Raw genomic sequence first — 15,251 nt, forward strand, 5'->3', positions numbered from 1 at the left:
TGCCTTCTCCACAAGACAACATAGATTCTATATATTTCAGAGAGGGCAGTGGCACCCCCCTCCAGTACTCTTGCCTGGAAAATCCCATGGACCGAGGAGCCTGTAGGCTTTAGTCCAGGGGGTCGCTGGTAGCTCAGTGGTAAAGAATCTGCTTGCCACTGCAGGAGATGTGGGTTTGATTCCTGAGTCAGAAAGATCCCCTGGAGAAGGAAATGGAAACTCACTGCAATATTCTTGCCCTGGAAATCCCATGGGCAGAGGAGCCTGGTGGACTACAGTCCACAGGGTCACAAAAGAGTCGGACATGACTTAGCGACTAAACAACAACACCTAAATACATAATGATGTAGATCAATGAGAATAGACTAGTGTCCAGGAATAGAACTCGCATATATATGGTCAATTCATTTTTGATAAAGGAGGCAAAGCAAGTCAGTGGGGAAAGGATAATCTTTATAACACATGGTATGAGAACAATGGATATTTATATGTCCCCCAAATCCTCAAATCTTACCTCATATTAAATATAAATATAAACTTGATATGGATCATCAGAGGCCTTAAATGTAAGTGCTAAACCTGTATAACTTTTAGGTAAAAAGCTAGAATACCATAGTGACTTTAGGTTAGACCAAAGAGGCTGGATCCCAGTATGTGAAGTGCAGTGAAGAATTGGATATGAGTGGAGAAGTGGTCAGGGCTAATAATGTTTAATTTATTTGTCAAGAATATTTCATAAGGTCATCGAATCCTTCCACAGAGAGGTATGAAATGTTTAGTTCTCTCTTAGTTTATTTTTTAAAAAGGTCATTCTGACTCTTGTTTGGAGAAGGCTTTTTAGTAAGGTCAGTGTGTGAACAGGAGTTCAGAAATGAGGCTCGTATAGTAGCCTTGCATGGAAAGTGGATGTGTTTCTGAACACAGGATGTATTCAGAGAGGAGAGGTGAATGGACTTACTGATGGTTGGAGGTAGTTGGCGATGGGGAGAGAGATAGGAATCAGAGAAGCTGCTGGATTTTGGCTTCAGCCATTGCTGCTTGGGGGTGGATTGATCACTGAGAAGGGCAAACGACTTTCAGATATGTTGTTCTCTTTCTTTTTTATGACAATTCTTGAGAGGCAGTAAAAAATATAATTTCTGTTTTACAAATAAGGTAGTCAAGTCTCCAGGAGTGTAGACGTGTTTCTATCCACACAGCTAATGAAAGGAAAGGCCGTGCGGAAACCTCGGGCTTGCAGATGCAGTGGGTCTGTTGCTTATTTCCCTACCAAATTGTCCCCCTGAAGTCAGAAGGAATCTTGTACACAAGCACTCTCCCCATTGCTGAGTACAGTGACACATCCTAAGTCTTCTCTGCTTCTATTTCAGGTTAATTTTCCTCATACTTACGACTTTGACACTTACACATCTTTCAGCTATTTCAGACATCTATTCCTGTTAAAGGATGCACTGGCCCTATTTTTGGAAGCCGGATGACGCAGACGAAAGGTAATGCAGTAGGGAACCTTTGGCCCCTCTTAAATCACTGACTCAAATCATCACCAGATTACCAGCAATCCAAATAAGTACAGTCTAATGATGCCCACAAACATACCAGTAGGCAATTATACTCTTTTTTGATGTTTCAATAGTGTTTACGTAGTCGTAAACACTGTTTTTCAGGAAACATAGTTTTAGATATTTTTACAGACATTATCTCCACTACTTTTTGCAATAATGCTGAACAGTTCAGGTAAGTTAATTTCCCAAACATCTAGAAAGTGCCTGTTTAAATATTTGAATCCGAGTCTGTAAGCCAAAAGCTGTAATCTTTCCACCATAACACTGTTTATTGGAGGGAAGATATCCAATTCTGGTGTTCTTGTCCCTTTGACATTTAGTGCCCCCTTTTCCCTCCCCTGCACTAGCCAGGAATAGTGATGGAAAGCAGGCATAACCCTCCACAACTGGTTACTTTAGTAAAGAATTTATTATGTGGAAGCATCATAAAATTTTGTTCTTAGACTTTTTTTCTAGATCATGCCTTCAGCAAGGATCTTTGATCTTCTACAAGCGTGGCACCCATTCATTATTTTATTTATATGACCTCCTTCTCAACATTCCTCTTCACACATACTCTGTGAACAACTCTGTTATTCCATGTAAGTGAATTAAAATACAATTTTACCAAGTGTCCTCATTAGGGATTTTTATAAATGTCCTGGGGATTTGCAAAATCAGTGATCCAGTGACTTTAGATTTAAGTCTGCAACACTGTCTCCTGACAGCCTTTCCAAAGAGGGCAGGAGGTAATCGATGCAAACTCTGTGGAAATTTGGTTAACAAAACTAACCCAGAGCAGCGTTTAACCCATGTTCAACAAGGAAGATCTAAGCCTTTGTATTTTTACTGGAAAACTAGTTTGGAATGTAGCCAACAAAATTTAAATATGGATTATTAAACATAAACCTGCTTTGGGATTTTGCTTGGCTTCATCCTCACTTAATGGCAATCAGCTGAGTTACACTGTATAGTTGCTGTTGTTTAGTGGCTAAGTTGTGTCCAGCTTTTTCGGGATCCCAGGGACTGTAGCCCACTAAGCTACTCTATCCATGGGATTTCCCCAGGCAAGACTATTGGAGTAGGTTACTATTTCCTTCTCCAGAGGATCCTCCCAAGCCAGGGAATGAACCCAGGTCTCCTGCATCGGCAGGTAGATTCTTTACCACTGAACAACCAGGGAAGCCCTTGCGTTATTGGGTAATGACTAACCCTAAACACTCAACCAGGCTGGGAGTAGGACATCAGGCTCTGGTAGTGAGAGCTAGATGGCGCTATAGTGTAATTGTCAGTTGCCCAGTTGCTATTTGGTCAAATAGTAGCAGTTCAGTTTAGTTCAGTCAGATCAGTGGTGTCCAGCTCTTTGAGACCCCATGGACTGCAGCACGCCAGGCTTCCCTGTCCATAACCAACTCCCGGAGCTTACTCAAACTCATGTCCATCGAGTCAGTGATGCTATCCAACCATCTCATCCTCTGTTGTCCCCTTCTCTTCTCACCTTCAATCTTTCAATCTTTTCTGGCATCAGGATCTTTCAAAAGAGTCAGTTCTTCTCATCAGGTGGTCACAATACTGGAGCTTCAGCTTCAGCATCAGTCCTTCCAATGAATATTCAGGACTGATTTCCTTTAGGATAGACTGGTTGGATCTCCTTGCAGTCCAAGGGACTCAAGAATCTTCTCCAATACCAGAGTTCAAAAACATCAATTCTTCGGGGATCAGCTTTCTTTATAGCCAACTCTCACATCTATGCATGACTACTGGAAAAACCATATCTTGACTAGACGGACCTTTGGTGGTAAAGTAATGTCTCTGCTTTTTAATATGCTGTCTAGGTTGGTCACAGTTTTCTTCCAAGGAGCAAACGTCTTTGAATTTCATGGTTGCAGTCACCATCTGCAGTGATCTTGGAGCCCAAGAAAATAAAGTCTCTCACTGTTTCCATTGTTTCCCCATCTATTTGTCACAAAGTGATGGGACTGGATGCCATGATCTTAGTTTTCTGAATGTTGAGTTTTAAGCCAACTTTTTCACTCTCCTCTTTCACTTTCATCAAGAGGCTCTAGTTCTTCCCTTCCTGCCATAAGGGTGGTGTCATTTGCATATAAACAAAAGATCATTTGAATGTTGAGCAAATAGTATCAGCTGCCCAAAACAGAGTATGTTGAGCAAATAGAATCAGCTGCCCAAAACAGAGTTTGCCTGATAGAAAGGGTTCTGGAATAGAAGGTTTAACTCTGTGTTGCTTACATTTTCTCTAACTGCAGTATAATACAGCATAAAATGGAGAGCTTTTCTCTCTCACTTTCTTTTTGATACAGCCACGTGTAAGTGGGCACATACACAAATAAAACCTTGTTGAAATTCTTCTTAGAATAAACAGTTGGGAATCACTAGTCCTGGGCTGTCTGAAGGTTTCCAGAATGACATACACATCTATCCCATGTCCAAGATGTTGTTGTTTTCTGTGTAATGACAGAGTGCTGAGGTTTTTATGGGTCAAATGTGAGATAATGTCAGGGCCTGCTATTTGAATGGCTTGTAATCTGGCAGGAAGGACAGTGGTAATTAGAAGGAGACATGGGAAGTTTTTCAGTTCAACATCTTACTTGGGAATGTTCGGAGTCCATTTAAAAAAAAAAAATTTTACTCCCACGTATTTGAGTCTACTTGCAAAAGTTAAGGAAAACCAGGAAAAAGTATCTGGGGTACGAAAGCTGGAGTTGTTGCCCATGATTGCATGTCCTTAAATAACAGTGAAAGATGGATTGAAACTGAAGGACTAGGAGACTGCCAAAATGGCACGTTTGAAGTGTGTACTTTCATATCACATGGTACCCTCTCAGGGGAGCTAAGCCATTTCACAGTCTTAGCTGTAGCCCTGGAGATAATGAGACTTTTTGCTTCCCACAACCCCACTTTCTTTATCCCTTTCTTCACAGCTTTCCAGCTGTCATAAATGTCATAAATACCTCACCTACATGGGCTACAAGAAGAACAGACTATATAAAGCATAGTGAAGTTTCAATTTCAGTGCTTGTGATTGGGCTGTTCATATTTTCTGTTTCTGATTTAGTCTTGGAAGATTGCACCCTTCTAAGAATGTGTCCATTTCTTCCATGTTGTCCATTTTATTGGTATACAGTTGTTCATAGTAGTCTCTCATGAGTCTTTATATTTCTGTGGCGTCAGATGTAACCTCTCCTTTTCCATTTCTAATTATACTGATTTGACTCCTCCCCGCCCCCTTTTTTTTGATTGAGTCTGGCTTAAGGTTTATCAGTTTTGTTTATCTTTTCAAATAACCAGCTTTTAGTTTCATTGATCATTGCACTTGGTTTCTTTGCTTCTACTTCGTTTATTTCTGCCCTGCTCTTTATGATTTGTTTCCTCTGTTAACTTTAGGTTTTAGTTGTTCTTCTTTGTCTAGTTGTTTTAGGTGTAAGATTAGGTTGTTTGAGCTTTTTCTTGTTTCTTGAGGTAAGATTTTATTGCTCTAAACTTCCCCCTTATTAATAGAACTGCTTTTGCTGTATCTCATACATTTTGGACTGTTGCGCTTTCGTTTTCTTTTCTCTCTAGGTATTTTTTATTTCCTCTTTGATCATAAAAATACATTTTAATAGATACTTCTATGATTTTCGACAAATGCATTAGAATTGTTACCTGCTATGCATTGTTAAAGTATCTTTATTCATTAATTAATTCACTTTATTCAGAAAATATTTATTGTGCATTAATCATACCAACCAGGTTCTGAGAAGAACCTGAGAAGAATACATGGCATGGCCCTTGGTCTGAAGAAAATTCTCATTTATTTCATATGAAATATTCAAATGAAGGACGATTCTATGGCAGCATTACTTTGAAACACAAACCTGCCAGAAACTTTCGTTTCAGTCATTCATTCAGTTCACTCCTTCAGTAAACATTTGTTGAATGTCTATCACATCTCTGTTCTTATAAATATATAGACAATAAAACATACCCCCCCAAAGGGAATCAGAAATGTAAATTAAAACTTAAAATATGAAATGTCTCCTACTCAGTCTTCTAAAAACTTTTTATGAAAATTATGTATAGCACATATAGATTTCTGCTTTTACCTTTAATCAGTCTGTGCAGACCTTTTCTGTTTTTCTTGTTTATAGATCCTTGATGGAGTTAATAATCCTTGTCTGATGTATCCTATATTTCTAGAATAACTAGAATGTTATCCTGCCTATATTAATTGTTCAAAATAAGCATTTGCTCTCATTCTTATCCCCACTTAGCTAAGAGTTTTTGTTTATATACCCTTTTTCTTTGGAAGGAAAGATGCTAAAGCTGAAACTGCAGTACTTTGGCCACCTCATGTGAAGAGTTGACTCATTGGAAAAGACTCTGATGCTGGGAGGGATTGGGGGCAGGTGGAGAAGGGGACGGCAGAGGATGAGATGGCTGGATGGCATCACCAACTCGATGGAAGTGAGTTTAAGTGAACTCTGGGAGATGGTGATGGACAGGGAGGCCTGGTGTGCTGCGATTCATGAGGTCACAAAGAGTAAGACACGACTGAGCAACTGAACTGAACTGAACTGAACCTTAAATTCCATCTTTGACCTATTTAGTCTTTATATTTTTATCAATTTTTTTCCCTACAGATTGAGGGAAAAAAAAATAATTTTGTAGTTAGGCCACTGAACCTGCAAGGGAAGAGTCACGGAGAGCTGCGGCTGCTGCTAAGTCACTTCAGTCGTGTCCGACTCTGTGCGACCCCATAGACGGCAGCCACCAGGCTCCCCGTCCCTGGGATTCTCCAGGCAAGAACACTGGAGTGGGTTGCCATTTCCTTCTCCAATGCATGAAAGTGAAAAATGAGAGTGAAGTCTCTCAGTTGTGTCTGACTCTTAGCGAACCCATGGACCGCAGCCTACCAGGCTCCTCCACCCATGGGATTTTCCAGGCAAGAGTACTGGAGTGGGGTGCCATTGCCTTCTCCCACAGGAGAGCAGCAGAATTCAAAGTGAAATGGAAAAGGATTGAGTAGAATTAGAAATGAAGGAAATTAGTGATAAGAATCTGGGATCAAAGAAGAGATAGAGGAAGGTCACTTAAGTAATTTAGTAGGATGTTTTAGATCAAAGTTCAGTGACATAGAGAATTCTTAAACATATCTGCAAGGGTGAGGTAAAGAATCCAGAGAAAGGAGATTGGCCTCCTAACTGAGGAAGTCAGATTGGCAGAAGGGATTAGCTTTGGAAAATGGAACTCCTTTATCTTTGGTTTAGGTGGGAATGAAGGAATGATGGACACAGGAATAGCATAACCACTGATCATCTGGCCCTTTCAAGGTCGCACACCTTGTCTGTTCTTCCTTTATAGTATAGGTGACCAGACACTGAGTGAGCCCTTCTGTAGTCCTAAAGTGGGACTAAAGCCCAGAGATAAAGAAAAAGGCTCTACAGGCCCAACATTCTAGATTCACGGATCTGCCAGATCCTTTCCTAGGCACCAGTTCAGATACCAGCTCTCCTATTACCTGTCTCCCCCTTTGCCAGTAGAAGATCAGAGGACTGCAAGCGGAGGAGGGCCACTCAAGATGACAGCACACAGGGAGAGGTTCTGTCCTTTCCACCCACCCACCACGGAGGTGCTGCCCGCTCTGACGCAGAGGTAAACAAAGGCCAGGTTGTCTGCTAATGGGCTAAACAAGCATCTGACTCCAGCATTCATTGAGGGCCTCTTTCCTAGGAGTTTGAGGGATGTGCCCTGAAGCACATTCTTCCAGAAACTAATGCTAAGATGACCTCTTGATCCTAGTTCCTGAGAGGAATTGAAAACTAAGGAGCTAAGCAGGCATAACTGTGCAGGGAGAGAGAACAGGGATCTAGCTCCTGAATAAAGCAAAGCCAAATTTTCTTCATTAAAGACTCAGTGAGGGGCTTCCCCAGTGGTTCAGTGGTTGTGAATCTGCCTGCAAATGTAGAAGACACAAGTTCAATCCTTGATCTGGGAAGATTCCACAGGCAACGTAGCGACTAAGCCCGTGTGCCGCAAGTACTGAGCCTGTGCTCCAGAGCCAGCGAGCTGCAACTCCTGAGCCTGTGTGCCCTAGAGCCTGTGCTCCTTACAAGAGAAGCCGCTGCAATGAGAAGCCTGAGCACCACAGCGGGAGGGTAGCACCTGCTTACTGCAACTGGAGAAAAGCCCACGCAGCACCAAAGACCCAGCACAGCCAAAAGTAGACATAAATAAATAAAATTAAAAAAAAAAAGACTCAATGAGCAGGAGGGAGAACAGGATGAAAGGGAAATCAATATAAAGGTGCTAGAGGCATTGCCTCTCTGTCAGACACTCCAAATTCATCCATCACAGTCATGCCCTGTGGAGTCAGGCTGTTGAGTATGCTGTCTTCAGAACACATAGCTGATTTCTGCGCCAAGCTGAGAATCGAATTTACCCATTAGAAATACTTTGATTAAGGAAGCATTAAGGAAAATGTGGTCTTACTGTAAAATAAAATAAAAGTTCATTGAAATCTTTGAAAACACCACTTGCAAGACTGAAATTAAAGCTTGTGAGTTCAGCCTGTGTAGGACCCTGCATTGCTCCCATGGCTGCAGTGACTGAGGGTGCTATTTTTAGGCTCTCTTGCCTTTCCTTTGTGTTTATCCCACAGGAAGGCACTGGCTCTGGAGTCAGACAGATCTGCAGGCAAATCTTGGGGAGTCCTTGACCACCCTGCACCTCAGTGTCTTTGTAAGAAGAGATAATGGGGTGAGATAATCTGCTAGCCCAGCTCATAGGGCTGCTGCTGCTGCTAAGTCGCTTCAGTCGTGTCCGACTCTGTGCGACCCCATAGACGGTGGCCCACCAGGCTCCCCCGTCCCTGAGATTCTCCAGGCAAGAACACTGGAGTGGGTTGCCATTTCCTTCTCCAATGCATGAAAGGGAAAAGTGAAAGTGAAGTCACTCAGTCGTGTCTGACTCTTCACGACCCCATGGTCTGCAGCCTACCAGGCTCCTCCGTCCATGGGATTTTCCAGGCAAGAGTACTGAGGTGGGGTGCCATTGCCTTCTCCAGCTCATAGGAAGACTTATCTAGTTAATGCCTGTACTTAGTATCTGGCAATCAAATCTCAAACATGAACTCTATGACTACAGGCATTTTTGTGCATTTTTGTTCCTAGAACAGTGCCAGGTACAAAGTAAGTTTCCAATAAATATCTGCAAGTGGACAAATGTCACATGGTTCTCAATAAGTGTTGTCTATAGCTGTATCTGCTACACATGTTAACATGTATAGTTATATTCACTCTTAAGCATTTGGGGCTTCCCTGGTGGCTCAGATGGTAAAACGTCTGCCTGCAATGCGGGAGACCCGGGTTCGATTTTTGGGTCGGGAAGATCCCTGGAGAAGGAAATGGCAATCCACTCCAGCAGTCTTGCCTGGAAAATCCTATGGACGGAGGAGCCTGATAGGCTACAGTCCATGGGGTCGCTGAGGGTCGGACACGACTGAGCAACTTCACTTCACTTTAGCATTTAAGTCCTTTGAAAAGAAAAACATCTTTTCTTCTACTTGTGACTTTGTAAAATGTCTCAGGTGGATCTGGGCTCCTTGTATCCACCTTGCCCTCCTCCAAGCATAAATCTGGTCTTTCCTAAACCCTTTTTTGGATGTTTCCCCAGTTCTTACGTGAAGCCCAATATCCTTAAGGTGGCTTACAGGCACGTGATTTGGCCCTTGTCTAGCTCTCATTCATCATCTTTGGCCCTCTGTTATGTAATTATCTCCTTCCTCAAACCTGCCTGTAGTAGAACAGTTCTGTGCTGGAGTTCTGTTGGACCCTATGGTTCCTCCAATGAGCCATATCATTTTGCTTCCAGGCCTTCAAATGTGCTATTACTTCTGCTCCCAATACTCTTTTCTTCTCCTTCATCTGGCCGTCTCCTACTCATTTTTCAAGATTCAGATTAAATGTTGCTTTCACTGTGCAGTTTCACTGACTCTCTAAACTAGGTTAGATAGCCGTGTTATAAGTCTTCATAACATTCTGTATGCCCCTTTTCTATCATTTAGCATTCAAGAACATTTGTCACAGTGGTATTCCTATCTGATAGAAGAGTCTCCGAGGGCCAGGATTTTGCTTATCTTGTTCAGCACAATGTCCTTGAAGCCTAGACAAATGTGCGACACTCTTCAGGTGCTTACAGATATCTTTGTAAAGAAATGTCAAATGAAGGACACATAAAGAATAAAGGCTCTGGAGTCAGGCATACTAGGTTCTGATTCTACCTTCAGCATCTGCCAGTCCTCTGATCTTGGCCAAGATATATGCGCGCGCGTGTGTGTGTGTGTGTGTGTGTGTGTGCGCGCGCTAGTCGCCCAGTCACATCTGACTCTTCGTGACCCAGTGGACTCTAGCTTGCCAGGCTCCTCTGTCTATGGAATTTTCTAGGCAAGAAAACTGGAGTGAGTTGCTATTTCCTACTCCAGGTGATCTTCCTAACCCAGGTCTTCCGCATTGCAGGCAGATTCTTTACCATCTGAGCCACCAGGGAAGCCCCTGGGCCAAGATACTTACCTTTATAAAGCCTTAAATTTAACCTATGTAAAATAGAGATCGTACGCCAGTCTTACAGGTTGTTATAAAGGTTAGATGAATGCTGTGTATAAAATATCTCAACCAGTAGCTGGCTCATAATAAATGCTTAACAAAATTAATTTAACTGTTATAATTATCATTAATAATGTAAGCTGGCCTTGAAGATAAGCTACTTAATCTACCCATTCAAAACAAATAATAGTCAACAGATAATTAAGAATACCTCCTTCCTTTATTGGGCTCCTTAATTATTCTCTGACATCAAGGTAAGCTAAAAAATATTTTTGGCTTAAGGATGGAAAAATCAACTGATAGTAGTTATTCCATTTACCAACACAAGTGATCACTTTGGAGCTTGGTGGTTCTCTTCTTGTATCTGGTTTACCATTTTTTATCATTAATGTAAGATTCAGATGAGTAGAAGAAAATAGAGTATATATGGGCTATGCATTGTATTAGACCCTTCATACATTATCTCATGTACTAATTACTAGCAAATAAATAAAGAAGCCATGTGGTAGTTAAGAACGTGGACTTTACAGTCAAAGAAATCCACATTGAAATCCCACCTCCATCATTAACCAACTGGGCCACCACGGACAAACTTAAAGGATAGGGCGGGCACGTAGTGTCCTATAAATGGTTATTATGATTATATTGTACATTTATAATTGTAAAAAAATACATTGTAAAATTTGGTAGACATTTGCAAGGCTAATAAATAAATATATATATATATATATATATATATTTTTTTTTTTTTTTTTTCCAGAAGAATTGCCTGAGTCTTCACAGAAAGATTTCGAGTTAAGCAGAGATGGCAAACTGTTCCAGGAAAGTTCTCATCACTTTGTCTCTGGAATATTGATTCCCCCTTGTCACTTGCTAAAGAGCCAGGTTTCTTGAGAGAGTCTGAGCAGGCAACTGCAGTTAGAAATTAGTGCAGATATCATTTTAAGGTAATTTGAATATCCTTGTAAAGGAGAAGTTGTCCAGGTAGATCACTGTCTTGGGAGAAGGAAAATAAAATGATAGTCACGTGGGAAAGAGGCAGGAAATAGACAATAATTCAGTAGAATTCTTTAAATGTGATTCTGGTTGTTGTATTGCTGGAAAACGGCAACTCAGCAATGACTTAAAAGAGTCAGTACTTTGGAAACTTGATTGTATTGATTGCACTTTCTTTGATTGTATCCTCTAGTAATTTAACCAAGAGATGCTCCACTGGCTCACTGTGCGAAGACAAAGTACCAGAGATGAAAACCAAATGATATGATTATCACAAGAAGCAAGGGATCAGGGCAGTGGTCCAAGAAGAAGGTATAATCTTGCCAGGTATATAAAGAGGTTTTCTAGGCTCTTGGGTTGAGAGGTCTTCTCAGTTCATTTCTTTTGCTGTATTCTGTTAAAAAAGGAATTGACTGATTTTTTTTCATCTGTATTTAAGAGGAAATGAAAAGAGAAAAGAGAAAAAAATCAGGAGAAAATTATGTAGAGAAATGGTAGTGGGAGGCAGGAAAAATGTTCCATGGTTGTTTGTAGCCACTCTTCAGTGGGTTTGCAGAAAGAAAGCATTAGAAAGACCTATAGCTCTGTCTTCCTTGCTAACCTCCCTTTTCCTTAAGTATAGATAGTTCTGAACTATCCTTGTTATATTCTTTCAGAAAGGGGCCTTGGTCTTTGCCTAGTGCTATTTTCATGCTGGGTGTCTGGTATAAGGTAGATCAATAAATGCAAGAGTATGTCTGGCACACCTGTGATCAGGGTGCATCTTGACATCGGCTGTGATCACACATCACAGCCCCAAATCTATTTTTATAGATCAGCTTTTTAGAAAGCACAAAAGATGAGTAAACACTCTAAATTAGATTATGAGCACTCAATATTTAATCAGCTTTTGTTTAAAATTACCAACATCCTGACATGTATCTGAATAATTCTTCTTTTTTTTTAGGAAACATAATTCAAAAAATGTTCCCTTTATGAATGAAGATGAGTAAATGAATCTTGCTGAAAATTCTCAACAGTTAGTGAGAGTGAGTTCTCTGCTGTCCTCATATATGCTGGTGGTCACTGTAGTTTTAAATTACTAAGATTTTTAAATCCCATTTTAAATGTGTATTCAGTTCAGTTCAGTCACTCAGTCATATCTGACTCTCTGTGACCCCATGGACTGCGGCACACCAGGCTTCCCTGTCCATCACCAACTCCCAGAGCTTACTCAAACTCATGTCCATTGAGTCGGTGATGCTATCCTACCGTCTCATCCTCTGTCGTCCCCTTCTCCTCCTGCCTTCAATCTTTCCCAGCATCAGGGCATTTTCCAATGAGTCAGTTCTTTGCATCAAGTGGCCAAAGTATTGGAGTTTCAGCTTAAACACCAGTCCTTTCAAAGAATATTCAGGACTGATTTCCTTTAGGATGGACTGGTTGGATCTCCTTGCAGTCCAAGGGACTCTCAAGAATCTTCTCCAACACCACAGTTCAAAAGCATCAATTCTTTGGCACTCAGCTTTATTTATAGTCCAACTGTCACATCCATACATGATCACTGAAAAAACCATAGCTTTGACTGGATGGACCTTTGTTGGCAAAATAATGTCTCTGCTTTTTAATATGCTGTTTAGTTTGGTAATAACTTTTCTTCCAAGGAGCAAGCATCTTTAAATTTCATGGCTGCAGTCACCATCTGCAGTGATTTTAGAGCCCAAGAAAATAAAGTCTCTCACTATTTCCATTGTTTCCCCATCTATTTGCCATGAAGTGATGGGACCAGATGCCATGATCCTAGTTTTCTGAATGTTGAGTTTTAATGTATGCTATTAAGGTGCTATTGCCACATGCTGTGATGACTAACACCGTACATTGATTGGGTTATTTCTTTACTGCATCTGTTTTTGGACTTTTTTTCTCCATTTAATCCTTTAAGATAGGTAAAATTTAGCCATTTTACAGATAAAGAAATCCAAGTCTCAGCAACATTAAGTGGCTTTAGTTTGTACTACAATATAGAGAATAAAGACTTGACCTCTGTCTCCAGTTGAGGGCAGCTCTGAAAAGGTCATCCAGCTCTAGAACTCTTGTAGGGTTGGCTATGACCTTTGCTGTTACTACATCATGGTTCTCTGACCATCCCTGTTTTCTACAACCCCAATAGTGTTGAGAATAAACTTCTTGCATCTGAGACCCCTTTCTAGGAAACCTGACTTGAGATGGAAGGGAAGGGAATAATGCACAGTAACATTTCATGAGCACTTAGTATGTATCAGATTCTTTTCTACAAGTTTTACATTAATCTTCACTAAACCAGGTGAGTAGATACTCTTTTGATGCCCATTTAGAACTGAATGGAAATTGGGGGACAGTAAAATTAAGGAGTAAGAAATGGTTCACAGTTGCCATGGGCGAAAGTGTCAGGATTCAAAACTCAGGCAACCTGAGGGGCAGCAGGGAATAAGCATGGTCATCAAAGAGGGAGGTAAAAGGAGAGAGTGGTCAGGGAAGTAAGGGGAGAATAGAAATGGGGCAGCATTAGGGAGGCAGGCAAAGGAGAATTGCAATGGGCAAGGGATAGTGGGGAGAATTGGGGCTGCAAGAATCTAAGAAGGATTGAGGAAATGCCTTATGGTTTCTCCGAGTGTGAAGTCAACAAAGTCAAAATTATTAGACTTTTTAAAAGGGCATATGTTTCCTTCACCAAATACTCGAGGCAAAAAATTTCTCTAAGGCTCAAAAAAAAAAAAAAAAAAAAGCATTAAAATTCTGATCAAAGTCTTATAGGATTGGGTGAGATCTTTGTTGTCATTGCATCATGGTTCTCTGCACATTTCTGCTTTCAGCAACCCCTCAAAAGTGTTGAGAACACTCCCCAATAAACTTCGGAAAATCAAATAAAAACTGATAAAATCAAATCCTGGGGAAGATGGGAAAGAACAAGGACATGAGACTGTCTTCTGGTCCCACTACAGTTGGAAATCACTCAGCCTCTTTTTGTAAAACTAAGTATTCTCACTGTCTGTGACCCAGCAACTCTCCTCTGAGACATACACCTTGAGAAAAGTCTGCATTTATACCCTAGGAGATATGTAAAAGGATGCTCATTGTACCCCTGCTGCAAAAGCAAAGAATTGGGGACAATGACAATATCCATTAATAGAAAATGGCTAAATAAATTTTGGTATAGTTCTGTACTGAAGTGATATACATCAGTGAGACATGAATGAACTGCAGGGATATACACAGCAGGTATGAATCATGGCACACATAACACTAGGTGAAATCAGTGTATTGCAAAATAAAAATAGTAGTACTTATAAAGCACTTGGGCTTCCCTGGTGGCTCAGAGGTTAAAGCGTCTGCCTGCAATGCGGGAGACCTGGGTTCGATCCCTGGGTTGGGAAGATCCCCTAGAGAAGGAAATGGCAACCCACTCCAGTATTCTTGCCTGGAGAATCCCATGGACGGAGGAGCCTGGTGGGCTACAATCCATGGGGTCGCAAAGAGTCGGACATGACTGAATGACTTCACTTTCACTTTCGTAAAGCACTTACTCTGTATAGTACACTGTCTTAATTACTTTAGATAAGTTATTTCATTAACCTTCACCAAGACCCTAAGAGGTAGATATTATTATCATCACCTCTATTTCCTAGAAATGAAAACCAAATCCCATAGAGGTTAAGTAAATTGCCTAGGTCCCTCATATACTAAGGGGCATAGAGCTAGAATCTGTACACAGGCAGCTTAACACCAGAATCTATATCCTTATCAATCTAATAATCTGCTTTGCCATGTAGTATGATAACATTTTTAATAAAGTTTTAAAATAAGCAAAACCAAATATATTATGTGTGAATGTATATATTATACACACATATTTATCCACATGTGATACATATGTAATGTACCTATAATATGTATGTACATATATATTTTATATGGCTATATCTATATGCAAAGGAATGATGAACTCTCAACTCAGGACGTTGCTACCTCTGTCTTGGGGAGACAGTGGAATAGATCAGGGAATGAGAGTATAGATAGATAGCACAGTGTTGGTAATTACTAGTTCTTAAGATAATAGTGATTTTATGGTTATTTATTTGATTATCCTGCTTCA

General features: G+C 40.7%; 1 long non-coding RNA gene across 1 annotated transcript; it reads left to right on the forward strand.

The window, feature by feature from the left end:
* The first annotated feature begins 79 nt into the window (after positions 1 to 79).
* Positions 80 to 14,957, forward strand: LOC104974416 (uncharacterized). Its single transcript, XR_003029718.2, has 5 exons — positions 80 to 1,490; positions 2,006 to 2,143; positions 10,905 to 11,091; positions 11,334 to 11,467; positions 12,087 to 14,957. It is a non-coding gene; the product is annotated as an uncharacterized lncRNA (long non-coding RNA).
* The last annotated feature ends 294 nt before the right edge of the window (positions 14,958 to 15,251 follow it).

Source organism: Bos taurus, chromosome 16 (genome assembly GCF_002263795.3).
Source record: "Bos taurus isolate L1 Dominette 01449 registration number 42190680 breed Hereford chromosome 16, ARS-UCD2.0, whole genome shotgun sequence".
Classification (NCBI taxonomy): domain Eukaryota; kingdom Metazoa; phylum Chordata; class Mammalia; order Artiodactyla; family Bovidae; genus Bos; species Bos taurus.